At 37.4% G+C, this 20,652-nt stretch overlaps 1 protein-coding gene across 1 annotated transcript in view; it reads left to right on the top strand.

The window, feature by feature from the left end:
• Positions 1 to 20,652, top strand: part of tnca (tenascin Ca) — a 49,721-nt gene that overhangs the window by 1,614 nt on the left and 27,455 nt on the right. Inside the window, exons 2-3 of the mRNA XM_058616834.1 lie at positions 4,412 to 4,512; positions 17,103 to 17,303. The gene's annotated coding sequence lies outside the window, so the exon portion shown is untranslated. The remainder of the gene's footprint in view (positions 1 to 4,411; positions 4,513 to 17,102; positions 17,304 to 20,652) is intronic.

Here is a 20,652-nt window from a genome sequence, read left to right as displayed (position 1 = left end):
CAAAGAGCTCATTCAATAAATGCTTTCTCTCTGTAAATTATATTGTCATCTTTAGTAAGCCTGCCTCCAGATATTTACCACAATTTAATGGGATATTTCTCTTTATGCTCACATAATGAACTGTCTCCAAACCTGAGTGTCATTTGATCACTTTTATAGATTCTTTTGTGTCCTATTTGGGTTTGATGGGGGTTTTTTCCCACATGGAATTCAGATGGAACAGAACATCAGACACAAATATTACATGCGCTTAACTTGTAAAACATTAAGGATGGAAAAGCAAGTATATTGTATTGGAATCGTTTAAGAACATTAAACGATTCTGAATATAGAAGGCAAATGTTCTCCATTAATTCAAAAGTATATAGCTCTGAATAAAATCATGGAGTGCTTAATAGAGTATATTGTATATGTATTTCCATTGGTTAGTTTGTGACAAAAACACAAGACTGAATTAATGTTAGTTCTTTAATTTAGCCTGACATTTTGTTCAGCTTGGCTAATATCAACTGATGCTGACATCAATACTTATATGTAACACGTAAAGGTTGTCTCTTCATGTTGCTAAATCTTTTGACATGAACCAGATGTAAACATACTTTGAGTTACATTTTACACTATCTACAAACAATAGAGAAATCTAAATACAGTTTTATATTTAATCAGAAAAAATGCATTACAAAAATTACATGTATATAAAATATTCAGCATTTATGTGGTTTTTTTTAGCAAATTACAAAGATAACAACACTGAGAAGTTACTGCATGGGAATCATAATGGTAGCATTAAACGAAGATAATGTTAGAGCTCATGCAATATGAATGATTTTAAATGTTCTGGGTGATATCATTTCAGCACTCTATAATAACTCCACTGTAATGATACCCAAAGAAATCTTTATTGGTGACACTTAAATGATTTAAGTTCCCTCAAACTGAAGTAAGCAAGTTGTCCGTTAGCGACGTGTGTTTTATTGGTGTTCTTGGATCAAGCAGCTTTGCTCGACAACTTCCTGAGGTCTTCCAGGGCCTCATGTGGCCTTGTATGTTTTGGAAAGACTCCTGGAGAAAACATCAGAATTTTTATAGTTTGAGCTTTTTCATCCAGAACACCGGTAATGAGATTGTCTGTCAACAGACATGTAGTCAAGAAGAGATACTGTGTATATGGATGTAGGATGGTAATGTCTTAAAGATAGATTCTGATTCTTGATGTCAAGATTCAATGTTTGGTTGATCATGATTCAGTAAAAAGGGGTAACTGCTATTTTGGCTGTTATTCTGGTTCTGCCGTTTGTGTGAATGGATTACAGAATTCATCTCAGCTTCCCGTTTTGGTGATTTCATGTTTTCATGACCAAGCTGATGTTGACTTTGGTTTCCTTTTCCGTAAGCTCCAGGCTTTTGCTTTTTTTCTGACCGGGTCTATTTTTTTGAAAGTAACGGTCTGGTGTCACATCGAAAGTTATAAATTTAAGTTGTTAATTTGTGCCAAAGTACACATAAGCAGTTATATCCAGAATGTGAGAAATATTAAACTGCTCCTGGTGGTGCTCAGCTTGGATAATTTATTTGAGCAGTGTCGAGAGCTCAGCATCATCTGGCACAATATTAAATCTGAGTCACATTTAGAGCATGCAGCACTGTTGAAAAGTGCAGGGTAATGCAGATTATTAAGAGGACTTCAGTTATCCAGTTTTTCAAAAAACATCTGAACTGGTGCTCGGTCACTAGTTCCCCTGGAAACCAAATATTTAACGCAGTCCAGAAAATAAAAGCACCAGGCTGTAGGGGGTTTTGGTCGAAGTCCACAATGAGACATTGAATGACAAGAGATTTTGATCTTGATTACTTTTAAATAGGTGAAAACTAGCTTTCCAGATTGTATCTATAAATCTGAATGGTATAAAGCAATAAAACTTGAATATATTCGGCACATTAAATACAGTGGGCAGTTGTTCCCAGGATCTATGCTAAACAGGACATCACTCAAGTAACAAAACACAACCCGTCTGGGCTTTTCCATGATTTTATTCTCAAAGGGGAAGAAGTACTTGGCAGCAGCAGCATTGTGCTCCATGTGAACCTGTTTTCTTTGTAAACTGCACAAGAAACATAATGCTCATGGAACAACACAGGCGTCTGTTTTTAAAAACAAGCACATCACATACTGTATATAATATAGCTTAAAATAATATATGTTTTTGTCACTAGGGATGTGGTGTTTTCCTGGACAGCAAAATACCTTTACATTAGGCCCCACAGCTAAGAAATGTTTTGCAAACGTCTGGGTAAACGTCTTATTTATAGTTGAAGATGACTGCTCTTTCATTAAAAACATCAACTCTCGATTCAATCAGATGTAGATATTTCATTTCATTTCACTTACTCTACTGAAATTGTAGTGTTTTTGTTGACATCTCGAGAAATGCCAGTGAATTTGTCTGTAGTTTAACAAGAAAAGTGATCAGCTAGTTATGGTGTTTGAGTTTCACTAGTGAGATCTCATTACACTCAACTTATTCCAATATTTAGAGTTTGTGGTAAAATAGATGTAAATGTAAAGTCAAGTTTAATCAGCAGAATGTCTTTAGCAACTTATTTAATTGTAAAGAAACTTTGACTTGTTGGCTAAACACATTAATATTTAGTAAGGGAATATTAATAAAGAGTATAAAGGATTTTGATTTGAGATGTGATGTGATTCCAGAATATGCTTACTGAGCTGTTTGGCCAGTCTTTACCACTCACTGTCTCACTGATGTGATAAAGGGATCATTGTGATGCATGGAGAGCATTGCACTGTAACTCTCATGACTAATGCATGGAAATATGGTTGAAAATTTGCCAAGATTTCCTTATAGGGAAATGAGATCTACTCTGAGGAAACATTTAACATCCTCAGATTTCACGAGAGAGGGAAACTGTTGAAAAAGTCCTGATTTACTCATCAAGCCTCTGTCTCCAGACATTGCCCTGAGGTAGAATAACATCCAACACTTTCAGTGAAGGGGGGAATGTCTTTTGTCCTGGAAATTACGTAAGTGTCAGCACTAGCACGCATGCTTCAAGGATTTCCCAAAGCAACTCAAATGCCAACTGGTGTTTATTGAGGTTTTTTTTTTGCAGGCATAAAATAAATGTCTTAAGACTCTAGAGTCCTAATTAGAATTTAATCTACATTAATGTGTTGGAGTGTTGAAGATGTTAAACCAAGAACGAGTAAAGGGCAAATATACACCAAATTTATGGCATAGATAAATTTATAGTGTTCTTTTTCCACTTCTTTATGTGAACACAAAATATTTATAGTTATGCATTTGACACTTAGAGATCATACTGTACATGAAAAGCAGTTATGGAAAGGTTGGTTTTAAAGGTTAATAGTTTTGTACACACTTGGGAAAAGGGGCAACGATGGAAAAGACTCTTTAGCCTTTATATAAACAAACTCAAAATCAGTAAAATCACAGTGAAAATGTGGAATTTAATGGAACCTGTTAAATGTATATATTTTCATAACTTGTAATATTCAGACAGTGGTGAAAACAACACCATAGGCTAAAATAATGTAATGGCTGACATGTAGAATGTTATGAGTGATGCTTTAAATTGTTTTTGTCCATTGATTTGTTAGATTGAACTTGGTAATATTTTCATCTGGAATGTAAACTTTACATTTGTAGCATAAACTACTTAATACCAACAAAATGTTTCATTGCTTCAACAAGAAATGGTTTGGTCATTAGTTCTCACAATGAGAAACTAATGGTCGCACCATAGTAACATAACATAGTAAATCTGCTTATGTCTATGATAAAATATCTTTAAAAAAGCATGACCTTTATTTGAAACATGCACAGGTTCATGCAGCATATCAGTAACATCAGATTCAAATCTCTTGTACAGATAATACAATTTTCTACCAGTAAAAAAACCCCAACAATCTAGCATTGAAGAATGATGGGAATTTACATGTGTATTCAACATTATGCAAAGCACTAAGGTTGTATTTAATAGTCTTTCAGTAAACTATTAGAGACAAAAGACCATAAAAGAGGATCCAATAAAAGTGGAGCTCATTGTTAGTAAAACGCCCTTCAGACGAGCGGTGGTCAGGCGAGCACGCCAGCTCTAATCTGCCTCTGTCTGACCTCTTTTGATCACTTGATGGCTTATTACCAGTATTGATTTTGGCTCCATTATTTTGCAGACTTCCTGCATGGAGCAGATGACCTGTGCACATATCAACGTCTGTTGGCCACTGAGAACGTCAGCATTACAAATGTGTTCCATTTAAGATAAAGTCGTCATTTACTTTAATGTTTTATTTATTTATTTTAAGGAATCAGACGAATGGATGATGACACTACAGTTGGATGAAACGTCTCCTGCTGTTTTATTTCATCAGGTTTGGAGCTCTTGGACCTAGACGATGCTCATCTGTTGTCACCTCATTGATGGAAACTTCTACAGTAGAACTTGATTGCATCTGCTGCTCCGATGTTCCAGGTGAATACAATTCTCATTATTTACTGTTATTCTTGGTCTCAGGCCGGTGCCACACTATTGTGTGTGCAGAGTGTGATGACGGCTTTGCTGATCTACTGCATCTCTTAATTTTTTTTATGTATGAAACTACATTCCAGGACTCTTCAGGATAAAAAGTGCCTCCATTAGTCCTGTAAATATTTCACACTTAAAGCCCTTCTAAAATGAATGAATTCAAGCAATGTAAATGCTAGAATGCGTTCACTCTGAAACGGGTGCTGTTTTTATGACATCATGGAACAGGAGGCATTGAAACTGTCTTTAGAAGATCATATTAGTTGTCTATTTTGCTTTGAACTGTGCACAATTTTCCAAATCCATTGTGACTCTTTATTAAGAGAGTTTGATTAGAAAAGGAGAGTTAAGATAATATTTTACATCACTTAACACATTTGCCCCTTTTCACTCACAGCTGTAATGTCATCTTTGCTAAGAACAGCAGCTGGCTTATTTGTCAGCACATCTGTTTTAGGCCGACGACATCCCCCTGTTCAGGTTCCCCTGCGTCACTGAGCTTCCCCCTGTCTCTTTCACTGTTTGAGATGTTTATGTTTTCCTCACCATGGTTTTAGAGACAGCAGTTATCTTCTCTTGGAGACAGTTTTCTGCAAACAAAAACTGAAAAACTGATTCTAAATACAACACTCAAAGTGTGTGATAGTGCAGACTGTAGGGATCAGATCTCTGGACTAGCACCAGGGCTGTAGTGTTGTGGACTAAACTGAAGCATAAAGTGCTTTGAGCAGTTGTCATTACAGGAAGATCTGTTCTACATCTTTACTAATAACTTTATTGATCATGTAACTTTGTATCGGTGTGTCCGAATTAATTTGACAGGGATTTATGGCCTGTGATCTAAACTTTAAATTGAGTGCAGAATGAACTATGTGGTCAGATTGAGTCAAGAGTGTAGATCATTTGAGTAGCATTTACGGAAAGGTTGTACCTCACACAGACTGAAGTCAGCAGGGCCGTTGTCACGGTAACAGCAGATTGTTTTGGTTGACTGTTTGTGGTTTTCATGATCTTCATCAAAAGCTTAAACCCAAGTCTTCATATTTACCAGCTGGTGCAGCCTCTTTTAATAAAAAAAATTGACCTTATTTAACTATGGACAGACTGAACTAGGGTTTTGGGTTGACTAATGTTAAACATGAGTGAAGCAGACGAGATGAGTATGCCAGCAGGTTTATCAAACAGAGAACTACACATGTTGAGTGTACGGTTTGTAGAATAAGACCACATCTCATGATACTGACAGTTTTGAAGGATTAGGATTCCTTGCTTCTTGGGCTGCAAGTAAAGTTCCTCTAAAGGTCGTCTCTAGCCGTTCTGTTTCTGCACACACATCTGATGTGCAGATCTCTTCTGTGAGACCTCAAACCACTAAATACCTGATTTCATATGGAAGAGTGTCACTCAATTCCTGCAGGATGACTGAGTGGTTTGGAGCTTGCCACAAATCATAGCATGTTCACTGTGCATCCATGAAACGATGCACGATTTCATGTGATTTTTATGGCGAATGCCCTTTTGCTCTGATGACGATTGGGCCTATGGAAAAGTATGTTCTGATATACTTGAAGAAATGTTAACTTACCCTTCTGATAGTCCAGTGTGTAACATTTGGGAGGCTTTTTTATTGGCAAAATTGAAATGTACTACACGCACAATTTTATGTTTCTTTTAAAATAGGGTTTATATATGCACTTTAGGTAAGAGCCTGTCTTTACAGAGGGTGCCATCTCACAGCCATGCTTCTGCAGAAACCCAAGCAGAAAAAATAGCCACAATGTGTGTTTCCCATTACATATTGAAAAATAATTATGTATTTCATGGTCTGTGATGGCCACCGTAGCTTCCCTGATTTGCATGTGAATAGGAGGGGTGGATGCTACTACCTCTTAAATACTGGACCTTTTTAAGATTTAAAGTTTTGCTTTTCATAGTAATTAATCCTATTAATGGTCACTCTGTGATGTTTAACTAAAAATAATGTATGACCCACACAAAGTTTTCCAGTAGCTTGAAAAGCATGACATCACTGCTCTTGTCTTCCCAGCTGTGTGCAGCATTTGTTATGTTTGGAGCACAAAGCAGCTGCTCCTTTTTAAACTCTTACACCAGTGTTTGAGCTGACCTGTTATTATCCCACTGATAGTAGAGCCATCTTCATCTTAACTTATATTTATCTCAGCAGTTGACAGTCTGCTGATATCTGTCTCAGTTTGGTATTTGGCAAACAGAATGTTTGTGGAGGTTTGTGGAGATCTTTATGAACAAGAAGAGTGAAATGTTGTCTTTTGTCCAGTGTTCCAGTATAGAGTTGGATAGGTACATATGTGAAGGCACTATGAGCTGAATATGTTTTCAGATTCAAACCTTGGTGAAAATATGACATGTGGAACTGGTTTACATCTTTCCGACCAGCTGGGGCAGATTTGTAGGAAAATACCCTCTGCTGATTGGCACCTAGTTTTCCTTTTCTCTTTTTTTTTAAATCGCATGACATCATCTAGTAAATATTTGGTTGCACCTTGTGTGTTTATGTTTCCTGCCACATTTTACACAAACAGAATCAGGACCAAAAAATGTTCTTTGGCCGTTCATGTGTTTGTGGCTTTGACTTCAAGTTCAGACTTCAGCTTTTTCTTGTCTTTTACTACAGCAGATATTCTGTGTATAGAGACTCTGTGTGAGAAGAGATTATGTGAATTTGCTTCAAAAACTGAGTTGAGCACATGCAATAAAAAAAAAAATCCATCGCCAGTGGAGATCTGAGACTGCCATGGCAACTGGTAAATAAAGAGCACCTCTTCCATTTTACTCCAAACTAATATGTGGCTACACACATTTATCCGTATTAAACAACTGCTGCAGCAGCAGCGAAACAGCCTGAATTGGTGATGCCTTCAGTTTTATAATATCCTGAATCTGCTGAAGTGAAGATGTTGGTCATCAGGAAAATGGTTGGTTGGATGGTTTTGTTGTTGTACTTTTTAATAGATGTTGCAGAATGTTTTCCGTCCTTGCAGTGTATGCTCCCTCAGAAGTCAGACAGCATATATGCCTTCAACACTTTGACTTCCTGCCTCTGTTTCCTAAATAGAATGATTAAATTCCCACTTTTCATATATGTTCTCGTCATAAAACTATTCATTTTAAAATATATTAATTTCTCAGAAAGATGTATGTTCCAGATAAGAGATTGCCAGTTGTGTTCAGACTGACATGAACCCTTCATGAAAAAACAACCCAATACTCATTCTTTATGGATTATTTTCATAACATGGAGCAAATATTGATTCTACTAGTGTGGCTACACATACAATGCAGTCATACATGCTTTACATTCTTTTACCATTAAGTTCGTAACATTGTTCTTTGCCAGTGACTCCTGTGAGTTAAAAGGGTAAGTGTTTGTACAGCACACCAAAGTGTGTATGTCGGATCGATGTGGTAATGCAATATTTGTCATGTTGTATACAGGTTTGGTTTCTATTGTTAGTCACACAAGATGAGCCAAATTAAATTTTTCATATCTGACAAAACATTTCATTTATGCATCATCCTGCTTTTAGAAGACATAGAATTATCTTAAATGGATAATGATCAGTTGCAGCCATCTTTGTCCTTCCTGTCAACACAAATTGTTTCCTGTGTGGTCTCAGTGTAGCCCTGACAGCCAGTCTGAAACATACTGTCTTTACCTGATGTATTCCTTTTAGGCTGGCCATGTTTTTCACACCCTCCTCCATGCAACAGAGTCAGTGTTGACAGTTACAGATAACTGGTTGGCTCATCTGCACACCAGTCGGCAACAAAGTGCTCTAAAGAACATAATTCAGCCCCGTCTGCTTCCAGTTCATTGTGGTGCAAGTTGTTTGCAGTTGTTGTCCGTCAGTATTGCCATAGTGTCCAACCAAAGCATGTTAACATTGATAGCATTTTTTTTTAAAGGTCCAGTGTGTAACATTTAGGAGGGTGTATTGGCAGAAATTGAATATAATGCCTATAAATATATTTTAATATGTCTATAGTCAGTTGAAAGTAACACATTTTTGTTTTTCATAGCCTAAGAATAAGCCTTTTAGATGTACTTATGGCAAGAGCCTGTATCGCCATGGTTCTATAGCAGCCCAAACACGCATGCAAAAGCTTACTACACAAAAAAAAGAATGGTTCCTAAGCAAAGGAGTCCTCCATTTGTGTCACTAAGTAGTCTTACTGAATTCTTACACACTGGACCTTTTAAATAGGATTAAGTCAAAACTTGTTCAAGCATAAATGAGTAATTTATGCTTGATTGTTGCATTAGCTATAGTCTTTATTTCCCCATTAGAACGAATGACAGAAAATGGCCTTATAAGCCATTAAACATGTCTTTATTGATTTACCAGAGAGATCTCTTTGAATTTCTCTTCAATGCATGAAAAACTGAAGACCTCGCAATGAAAGACATCACTGCAGTGTTAACAATTACGTCAGGCTCCCACACATTTTCCATATGTCACTATCCAAGTGTAGGCCGCTCAGTTCCTGCCTCTGTGTGCATAAATATGCTGAGTAACTGTTAACCAAGGCCAGACTGAGTAGCCTCTGTGAAGACCAGCCATCTCCCACAGTGGGGAAATGTCAGCGGGATGGAATGAGACAAGCCTGGAAACTGAGGCCGTGCTGCAGCACAGCTCAGCCTGGGAGAAACACTTTTCTTACTTATCTAAGCCCCTTTTTGAAGGATACAAAATGACATGTTTCAAACCACAACATTAGGCTGATTACACTCCTTTGCTTTTTAAGGGGTCACCATCAAAAAGGGTAATTGAAGCTATAATCAGATGGTTAAATGACCCTCAGACTGTTTATTTAAAATTATGAAGCCCCATAGAAATATTCCACACAGAACACAGAGACTTTGAAAGACTGAAGTTTGTATGAATGTCATCAACACCCAACAGACGATTTCAGTCACAGGCAGTGATGTAAACACTAACAAAGGCCTTGGCATAATTGTTCAACGTGATATCTGTGTTGACACATTTGCGGCTTCAGTCTGGCAGGGTTTTTGTCGTCTGGGACTCGATGCATTTCAGCACTATGTGAATTGCTTGTTCTGAAAGCGTCAGAAGATTTGTTTAGAGGAAATGCTTTTCCTCTGTGTCCTCTATTTGGCAAACTTCAGTGCTTTTGTGACAATAGTACTTTGCATTTGAAATAGTTTCAGTGTCAGACAAATACACCAAAGAGAAGCTATGAATTTGATGCTACTGGTGGTTTTCCAAAAAAGAGTGTGGTTGATAAGGTTTGAACACCTTCACAACAAGATTGAGTTTACTGGAGCATGAGACACTGACAAAAGACACTTATAATGCAGTCAGTGCTTGCTTTTCATTTCTTTGTCTGTTTTAATTAATATTCATAATTTCTCTCCAAGCTCAGCAAGACAATTAACTTGGCAAATTAACATTAGACGGTGAAAACGAAGCACCAAGTTTGTTTTGGAATAATGAAGACTAAATTGGACTGTTGGCTGCCGCTGCAGGCTAACTTTCCCATGTGATTTTAATGGTGGGGCAGTGTTTTTGAAGTATTCAAATTACTTTGAATATTTCGGCCTTATCTAATGTTACAGTTATCAGCGACAATTGCAGTGTGGGCCTCGGGCAGACAGTTTTTAATTTGTTTAAGACTGAATTATATTTCTTTTTTATCAACTATTGAATGGATGTTGAAGGTACCAAACAGTTGCCCTTTCAACTTGAAGGTTGTGGGTTTGATTCCTGGCCCTGCTAGTCTACATGCTGATGTGTCCTAGGGCAAGACATTTGACCCCACGTTGCACATTAAACAATCGTCTTCCTTGTCTGTTTTTAAATCTCTTCTTAAAAGTCATCTCTTCTCCTCTCTCATTGGTATTTGACGCTTTATTTAGTTTTTATTTGATTTGATCTGTTTTTATTGTGGTTTATTGTTTGGCTTTTTACTTTTATCCACATTTTTACGTCTTTTAATTGACTTGAGTTGTTGGCACATGCTAGATGTGCCTTTTTGCCTCATTTAGTCTTTTATTTATTATTCTGTACAGCACTTTGGTCCACTGTGGCTGTTTTACAGTGCTTCACAAATAAAGTTGGATTGGAAAACAGAGCTTGTTTTTAATGTGCATCGTTTCTGTTCACAAAGAACAAATAATGTGTTTTTACCCAGTCTGATTTTACAAACTGTTTGTTTGTATATGTGCGCACTGGTAGGGAAAGCGAGAGAGAGCACAGGCAGATGTGACCGATTGATTGAATATATGAGCCTCTTTGATCATGCTTTTAATTACCCTTGACAATTTAATTATTTCGCTGAATTCTGCGGAGGCAGAATAAAAAAAACAAAAAACCTCCTTTTAAAAACACATTCATGGTTTGCAAGTGGTGCATCATGCCTCATTTGTTGTGCCCCCTAGTTTGGGAACCATTGTGTTAAATGATGAGCACCACTGTACCCAAAAACATCATAGCTGTAGTCTCTTACTCCAGTGAAAATTATAGTTTGACAAAATCATTAATTTCTTACATAATCTTTTCATAAAATGTATAAGATTTACAGAGGTATATACCTGACTTATAAAGGAAAAATGTCAGTGTTCCTCACACCTACAGTGATTAATGGCTGATCGCTGATCTCATTATGGATTTCTTGTCCTGTTGTAGACAAATTTCTAATTCATTGCAGCCAAACACAGTGGATAACAAAATGGTCACATTCAGCACAGATCGTTCACCAGTGTTCGTGTTATTCTTATACTAATGCCCTAGCATCCTGTAATCTCCAATAAGCTACAGCAGGGAAACCACAAAGCGAAGAGATCTCCACGCCGTTTGTAGCCTACAGTTGTGGTTGAAGTTGTTCTCTGTAGTCAATGCAATCAGAAGCTCTCAGCTGCAGCTGTGCTGGCAAACCTCAGGAGTGACCACATAGATTTGTGATGCATTCAGAGCCATATTAGTTCATGTTTGTGTGAGCATCTTGACATCTCTGGTCTGCTCTGTGTCTGCACATGGCCTGCAGCTGGGTGTCTCCACACGAGGTTGCAGGGATTTCCATCTTTGTTGTTTTTTCAGTTTCCGTCATTCGACTCACTGCTTTTGGTTTCTTAAAACACAGCTACTCTTTCTCACTGCTAATGTCACTCGAGAGTAAATATCCTGCAGTAAAGTCATGTAGTTGTGCAGTGGCAAGTTTTGTCATCATTTGACATATTGTAATCAGATTGCTGGCAGATATAGTTTGTCATGTCTTTTGTTAAAATTGCAGCGGGTTATTAACCAATGAGATCATGTGGGAAGTTGCCTCTTCATGTTGCTGTGTTTATGACTTTGACAGTTGGTTGATAATAAATCCAATGACTCCACCAGAAAAACCTCACAGTCCTTGTGTAGAGATCAGATTTGATACGATGCCGTCATAGACTATGACCTAATGGCTGTGTTATTTTTGGTTTGTCTAGGAATTGACTTGACTGATCTTCAGATTTGCAAAAACCTACAAAACACATTGTTGACATATTTTGATGGATTGGAGTTCATCAACTACCAAGCTTGATAGTGAGGCACTGCTGCCCTCAATTATGTTTTTACATCAATGAGTGACTCATCAAGAGCTTTCTGACATGTGTACACTACACATAAATGGTTAAATGTGATTTGATTGACGCACTGTCGCATGAAAAGTTTAACATTGCACAACCATTCAAAGTGAATGAAAAGCATTTCAGATGACGCCTCCACTGTGTACTTGTTTCTGCAGTTCCAACAAACATGATTTCTCTCGTGAGTACTCTTTTTTTCATGTTATTTAAATAATTTTAGTGTATACATTTATATTTTGGAAAGCTGTTAGGTTCAAAGTTGTCTTGTGGGAACTTTTCACTTTGTGTCCTCCTTAGTAGGATACATTTTATTAAATATTTAAGTAAATGTGACGTGTCAAATTTGCGTCCATATTAAAGCACTCTTTGGGGGGAAAGCATGTGCCTCCAAACTTGCACCATGAATACCAAGGAACACTAAGCAACTTGAAGAAAAGATGATTGAGAACCTCCAGTTCAGTGATGTTTACAAGACATTTTCTAAGTCACCAAAAAGTCTGTTTTGAATGCAGTGGGATCTGCAATTAAGGAGTAGAAAGAACATGACACAGTTGTACATCTAAATCTAAACCATGCATGGAGACTAGTGACAGAGACCACCTAGAACTTCAAGGTGGGTTAAATGCTTTAATTTTACAGGCACTACACCAAGAGGTGCAGTAGCATCAAAATATAAAAACACTATAACTGTATTTTTAGTCAGACTGTTCCCTGTTGTTTCTTCTCCTCAGTTTTGTCCTCTTTAACTAGAAAAGATTAAACAGTACCTACAGAATACATCCTACTTTAAAGGCACCTCCACACTCTACTGCACAGTAATTGTATATACAAAATGTACTACCTGCATAATTAAACATTGTAAGTAGCCACATTTTGACATAGTTTGTACCAGATGTAAAAATGAAGTAAATTATTTCATTCGTGGTGTGGTTACATTTAAAATCAAAGTCAGTCTTATTACAATTGACATATTTTCCAGATTGTTACATAGCATCCCATGTTTTGTACTTATAAGGTGGTAAAATTGTGCATTTAAGGAGATGAAATGGTGATATTAAAAAAAAAAATGTTGCTCATGCTTTTCATATTTGGAAAAGAAAACTTGTTACAATTACCTCATGGTGAGTTGAACCTAAATTAGCCATGACCCATAAAGTTCCATGATTATAAGTCTGGTAAAATTTCGGATAGGAGATGTTTTATTCTGTGCCAGGTTCAGCTTAAGATCATAGAGGACTGGACCAAGCAGCATACCGGCATGGTTTGGGTGGGACTGGATGAATTGGCATAAATATCTAGGAGGGATGCCACTTTAGAAACTACCAACGCATGTTTAGACAAAGACCAGACTGTGAACAGAAGATTAAATTTTGGTTTAGTGGCATTTTTTTTTCCAGTCCTTTAACATTTTCAGGAGTTTCTTCTTTTCAAGCCCCCAAATATGATCCAGTTATTAATCAGGGTAATAGGGTATCCTTTCACAGACACAGCTGCTTGATTCATCAATGTTTAAAATGTATCACACACTCTCTAAACACTGAGAAAGTTGAACCAGTGAAATTCAGCATGTGTGGTTGAAAAGTCAAGTTGAGTTTGAGAATTTAAAATCATCTTAAATTTTAACTTTGCATTTTATTCTCCCCTTAGTTCAATCAAAGTCCTATTTTTCAGGCCATGTGTTGGACTCTTTTATAGTGGAACAAAAGTGTCTGTTACGCCTCCTTTAATCTCCAACACAAGAACACCTGTGTTGTTTCAACACTCATTGGTTTTGGTCTGGCCTGAGTCTCCTCACACTGAGGCATCTGCTCAGCAGGTTTTATTTATAAAGGCTTTGACCAGTACTGTTGTCTTACTGCTGTTTTTGAGCTTGTGTTTATTATAAATTTCACTTTCATTATTTGGTGCTGGGATATCTCAGCAGATGCTAGATTTAGTTAAAATGCTTTTTTGTCATATAATAGCTTGGTGTTCAGCATGGTCCACAAGATGTGAGTTGATCCATTACTGTGGACCAGACTGAAATACCTTGACAACCAGTATGTCGGTTTGTTTTATTGATAAATCGTCAATGTGTCTGTGTTCGTAGTGTTGCTTGTGTGAATTTAGAGAGTTAAAATTTAAAAAGAACTTACGAAAGATGGCAGCTTCTTAATTAATGATCACAAAATGTGAAAATGGGCTATTGCGTGGTTGTTTGAACTTTTGTTCCAGAACTGAAAAAGCCTCTTTGGATGAGAAGTGGAATTTAACCCCAACCAAGTCCAGTTGCAGATATCTTTCTCTTCAGATAGACTTGTTTTAATGAATTACTATTTGGTTATTTTGTCAGTAGCAATAGCTTGTAAATGTTCAGGGGTTTAACTACATGGGCTGTATTGAAGTGTGCAGACCATTGGAAACACATGTGGAGTCTTAAATAAAAAAGGGGGCCACAGTGTGAACTATTTACTTCATTCCACACATTTTCTCAGTATTTAGGGCCCTTAGACTAGATGCCTGGGGTCTTCTGAAGCACAAGAGGAGACTTGATTTGATGAATTAGGTAGCAGGTTTTATGCTTTTATCCCCATGCCTGTAAGTGGACCCTCTTCTACACATACTTGAACTCTGCATGAGACATGCATATGCTTCCTGTATTGCATTACAAGACTTTAAATTACAGACAGTCTGTGTCTTTGTATTTTTGGGTCTTGGCATGCCATCCTGCAATGACACTGACAAACATTGTGCTACAGTCCTAAGTTGACTTTCCTATGATGCTCAATCCATTTTAATGTGAGAATATTATTAAATATTAAAACTATGATAAATAGATTGGGATTTGGATTATTGGTCACACACATGGCACTCTGGGATTAATGAAACAGCAGTTTGCCCTTTTTTTCCTGATATTACAATTTAACAGCTTCTGAATTACCTAATTCTTTGGCAGAAATATTACCAATACTGGCGTAACTTAAAGGAGTTGGAGCTCTACAGTGGGCTGCCATGTTTGGGTTGACGTTAAATGTCCCTACAGGCATTAGATGAGACGGCGAGAGAGTGCTCAAGCCCTGCATCATGTAAAAGGCAGCTGAAACTGTGGTTAAGGGGTAACCAAACATGTGACCAGATATACATTTGTTGATGTGTAAGGGGGTTTGTGCAATAGTTTTATGTGCAGTTCCACCAGAGTGCAATATTTTAGGGGGCTGTGTGCAATCAAGCAATTATGCAGCAATGTACTTTATATTTTCTATAAAAGTACTACAATTGACTTGTCTATTTACATTTTAATATTTATTATGCATTGTCCCTTTCCTTAAAGAAATAATAAAAAAAATAGGTAACACTTTAGATTAGGGAACACACATTCACCGTCAACTAGGTGCTTACCAACATGCATATAAGTACCATACCAGACCTTTATTAGTAATTAAGCACGTATTAACACCTTAATCAGGAAAAATCTTAATTCATATCGTAATAGAGATAGAATAAGGTGTTAATAATTATTAATAAGTGTGCTGTTTATGCATGTTAGTGAGCACCTAGTTAATACTGAATATGTGTTCCCTAATCTAAAGTGTTACCAAAAAATATTTATGTCCCCAAGCTTAAGAGATAAACCTCCTTTGTGTTTTCTGTCATGTCTCTTTCATAATGGCTATGGGGTTTTCCTTCAGCACTGTACAGAAATAAGCAGTCTTGTAGTTCTTGTTTGACACTGCCAGGTTTAAATATGCAGTTGTCTTGTTACTCTTTCGGGTACAGAGGTTTGATGTTGTTGTTGGAATCTCTGATGTCGGTTGCTCAAATGAGACCTCACAAAATGAGCAAGGAATAGTAGATGGACTGGTCCCGAGTAGAACTGCATTACTTCCAGAAACTCACCCAGTTTAAGTTGTCTTCTACCCGTAATTCACAAGATTAACTAGTACTTTCCGTTATCTTTAACTAATCCTGAACAGACTCACTTTTAGAGGTTAAAGCTGATGCTTGCCTTATCCTCATCTAATCATATTAAAATTTAACTTTGTGGAGACAGTAACTGTATGGTGGCGTGTTGCCCATTTCCCCGGCTGAGCTTTGAATAGTCTTGTGGTTTTACGTTCATGTTCAGCTGATATCACTTATTCCTATACAGCAGCTTGCTATTATTTTAATGTTTGTCCTGTTCTTTCCATCTGGTAAAGGTATGGAAATGTAACTGTCTGTGCCAGATCTAGTAATCGTTTCTTTTAACGTTTTACTTACATATCTTCTTTAACTTAACACTTTTTACAGTATGTCACCAGTTGGGCACTTGTTTAATCAGAAAATGTGTCACACATTTCTTCCAGTTAAGAGTGATTGGACTTGAATGTGAGCCATCCATCAATGTGATATAGCTGCAAATCCTTATAAGCTGAAGGATAAGTGTGAAGTATGGAAATAAGGGAACTGGATGGTTGAGAGGGGATTTTCTGAAATCTGATATATAATCTTAGAAAACTGAATAAAGATTATAGTTTTTATTTGTAGCCTTAATTGTGCTGGTGAAAATCAATAAGTCATTATTGCACCATTAATGCAGTTGAAGAGGGAAACGTCTGTCTGCTGTCTGCAGTCGGACTTCACTTTCTTCTCATTCCCATCTTTCCCCCTCTAATTTTCCGGCATGACCACAAGCGCCGCTCACTCTGTCATGACTCCCAGTCACACTGGCATCTTATTTAAAGGCAGCAGCTCGGCTCTGTATCCATTAGCTGCAGTAGAGGGAGGGAGGAAGGACTGAGTAGGGAGGGAGAATGATGGCTATTTAGGGATTGGAGTATAAAGCAAATGGGGGTCAGAGCTAAACACTCCTCACACTTTAAAAGACATTTTACTGCCACTGTCTTGCTCCCTCTCTGCTCTTGAGTCACTCTTGCTCTCCTCGTAATTGAAGGAGCTGAAGCACAGTCTGAGCTGTGGATGCTGAGGAAGGATAAGGAGCTTGCTGAGGAAGGACTGGCAGAGCGGACACCTACCTGGAGAGACTGACAGAGAAAGCAGTGACACAACAGAGTCACTCTGTGTCATTTTCAGAGGAAAACCTCATTTCACCTGCAGGGGTGTGTGGGTGGAAGTAAGACTGCACCTAGTAAAGGTAAGAAGATGTGTTTATGGATGTCTCTAAGATTAATTTCGTTCAATGTCATGCAGCAAACAGCATTTTTTCAGTACTTTTTAATGCACTTAAAGATGGATTTAAAAATGAAAAAAACATAGCAGCAGTCATACATCATGTGCTGTTATTTGGACGATTTCTGTCTAGCACAGGTAACTACAACACCAGATTTGCACTGGCATCAGTTATTGTTTATTGGAAGCACATTCCTGGTGCAGACTGCAACTTCTTTCTCAGACACTGACTACTGTGGGATTGAACATGTGGAAGAGTTATCCACAGATTTGATAACCTCAGTAGATGGGCCAGCAGTCAGCACCGTACCAAAATGATTCTCACACATTTTCTCACTTTGTACATCATTGCCCAAAAGTATATAAAACATCTGTGTGTGGAGACAAATAATGGTTTTGGAGACTAAGTGTGTGTGTGTGTGTGTGTGTATGTATGTCTGTCTATGTGCACACATTTTTTTCAGCATCCCTCTCTCTGGTGAGGTTTTGCAGCCTGATGATTCATCGCATTACCTTGAACAGTGCAGTCAAGTTTTCATTGTGTGGAATCTTTCCATCACTGAGATTAAATGATGGGAAAAGTGGATGATGCTTGTGGATTTGCGAGTGTGGGCAAGCAGGGGAAAATACCTCATCCGTTTAGTCCATTAGCCCTGCTTAATTGAAATCAAAATCAAAATTCTGCTTATAGTGGTTTTAACTTCTGTTTCATCTTTGGTGTCATGGGTTTGAGTCACCGTTTCCAGCCCACATTCAGCAGAAATGAACATTTTAGCAGAAGATTAAAATCCCTCACTTCCTCAGATGTACATATTAGTCCCAAACCCACATTTCTTGAACTCGTCATCCACACATATTGAGGCCACAATTTATATTTTTTCTTTTTTTGCTGCAGTACGTGTTGGTTGTCCTGGGATGCGTCTGTATGAAATGGTGTCTCTCTGAACAAACTGGACAGCTGGTTTAGTAGCTGCAGATCCCTCAGGGCTCATTCTACGTTCATTCCTTCTGTGTGACCTCTACACAAAGAGCCAGGGGTTGATCACAGAATCACACGCCTCTGCATTTTATGTAAAATGTTTTGGCCTTTTTTTTCAGTGGCCCAAATTCCAGTGTCAGTGGAGAAACAGAGGTAGTGTTTGTGTGGCCTGACAGTGATGACACCGAGGGTTAGTGAGGGCATTGTTGTGGATAATTTTTTCCAGTAGTGTCTGTTTTTCTGTGAAGCATTACAGTACAATAAATATCTATTATAGTGTAACTGCAGGTTCTGTGGCAGCAGCTTAGACCTCTCACATTGTAAATCTGTCCATAGTCAGGTGTGTTGGTTATGATGGAGACATCACAGATGTTTCAAGGGAGTTGAATTTGTCTTTGCCAATTACTTTATTAACCATCAGTCTGACATAATGCTTTCAGTTTCAGTCACTGCTGAAGAACCAAACACCAAGAGTGTTACTTTCCTTATCAATTAATCTTTATTTTCCTCAGATTGAGATAATTTTGTCTATAAAATGGTGCCAAAAGGGACATGTACTGTGTGTGTGTGTATATATATATATGTGTGTATATATATATATATATATATATATATATATATATATATATATATATATAGAGATATATATATATATATATATATATATAGAGATATAGAGATATAGACATGGATTGCTTATTATGTCTGATCAAGAGTCCAAAAAGTTTACTAACATATATGATAAGGACAAAAGCAACCCCTCATATTTTAGATGCTGAAATCAGCAAATGTATATCAAAATATTTAAATCCTGTATCTGAAAATCACTTTCTAAAATCTTAAAGTGGGGGAGAGAGTCCATACTTAAAATTCAGTCTGAGATCTGCATCCTGTTCAGACTCACCTGTGGAAACAAAGTGCAGGTTTATTATTCCCCCGGGGACCTAAGGGTATAGCCGATGTGCAACAGAGTGGAAATTTGCAATCTGTTAATGAGGTCTTGCAGTTTCCCTTTTTGTTTTATAGGCCACAGTAACTATTCCCAATTGTTTTTTTTTCTTAGATGATTTCCAGCTGTTCCTGATACTAGAAAATAAGACTTAAATTTTCACGGAAAATAAAAAACACTGAAGTATCACAGATGAGCAAAGCAAACAGATGCACTTGATTAATGTCCACCACTGACCAGAGTCCTGACATGCTGCTCTGCGCCACAAATGCTTCCCATCAGACATGTGTCCAGACTCGTCACCTCTTTATCATTCTCATGAATCACTGAGAAAAATGCAGAAGAGTCCTTCATCTGGATGATGGCGATAGATGGAGATAGTCTAGAATAATATATGCTTTAGTATTTTCAGAATTAGTATAGGTAGACATAACTGAGCCATTGTCTGGACACAGGATACAGTACCTCTGTCCTTTTTTTCATTGACAAGGCAAAACAGATGTCGTCAGTCCAGGGCCAACATTCCCAGTTTCTCGTTTCCACGTGGGAAAGTTCCCTTTTTGTTGCCAGCGTGGGGGAAGAGCACGACAGCTACAGCAATTCTGGATTACAGCTTAGTGAACAGCTTATATTTATTTCACTTTTCTGTGCAAATGGTCTTCCCATGTCCCAATAATCCAAATAGATGTCCTCAGTCAACTTTTAATTATGTAATTTTGTTTTTGTGCTATAGTCACTAAAAGGCCATCAAACTACCTTTGCATGAACTGCATGCTGAGAAATGTCAGAGGGGGCTTTGAATTCATTTCCCTCAATATCGACCTTTTGAGGTCTTAAAGAAGAACATTTATATTGCACTGTGTATACAATTAACATTAGTGGGCTATCTTATTTGGTGTGTGCTACTGTATGGAGATTGTATATATCTAAAAACTGCAGCAAATGCAACTTAATGATGATCTGATAGTCAGTATAAGCTAAGACATAATCAGTAGAAGCTAAGACATAAACAGACTTTCTGTTGAGTACAGACATAACATACATGTCAATTCACAACCACAACAAAATAGAATAATGAATGAAATTAAGTAATGATTTTACTGTCATGACTTTAAATCTTAAAGTTTTTAAATTACATTTTAAGATTACTACAGACAGTCTGATTTTCACAAAATCGTATTTGGGCTGTTTTACAAAAAGGAAGAGACCAGTTTCACTGACAAATTTTGACCTCTTCTTACCTCTTGATCATTTTAACCAGGGTTACCTCTGTGGCTGTAAATTACTAGTCTCAGTGTCTTGTAAAATGTTCTTGTGGGAGATAAGAAACACGTTGCAAGACCTCGTTTTAAGATTTGCTGCAGCAGCCATGACCTGCAGTAATCC

Source organism: Solea solea, chromosome 19 (assembly GCF_958295425.1).
Source record: "Solea solea chromosome 19, fSolSol10.1, whole genome shotgun sequence".
NCBI classification, from domain to species: Eukaryota; Metazoa; Chordata; class Actinopteri; order Pleuronectiformes; family Soleidae; genus Solea; species Solea solea.
Note: the sequence above shows the minus strand (reverse complement) of the source record. Positions and strands in the feature narration are given on the sequence as shown.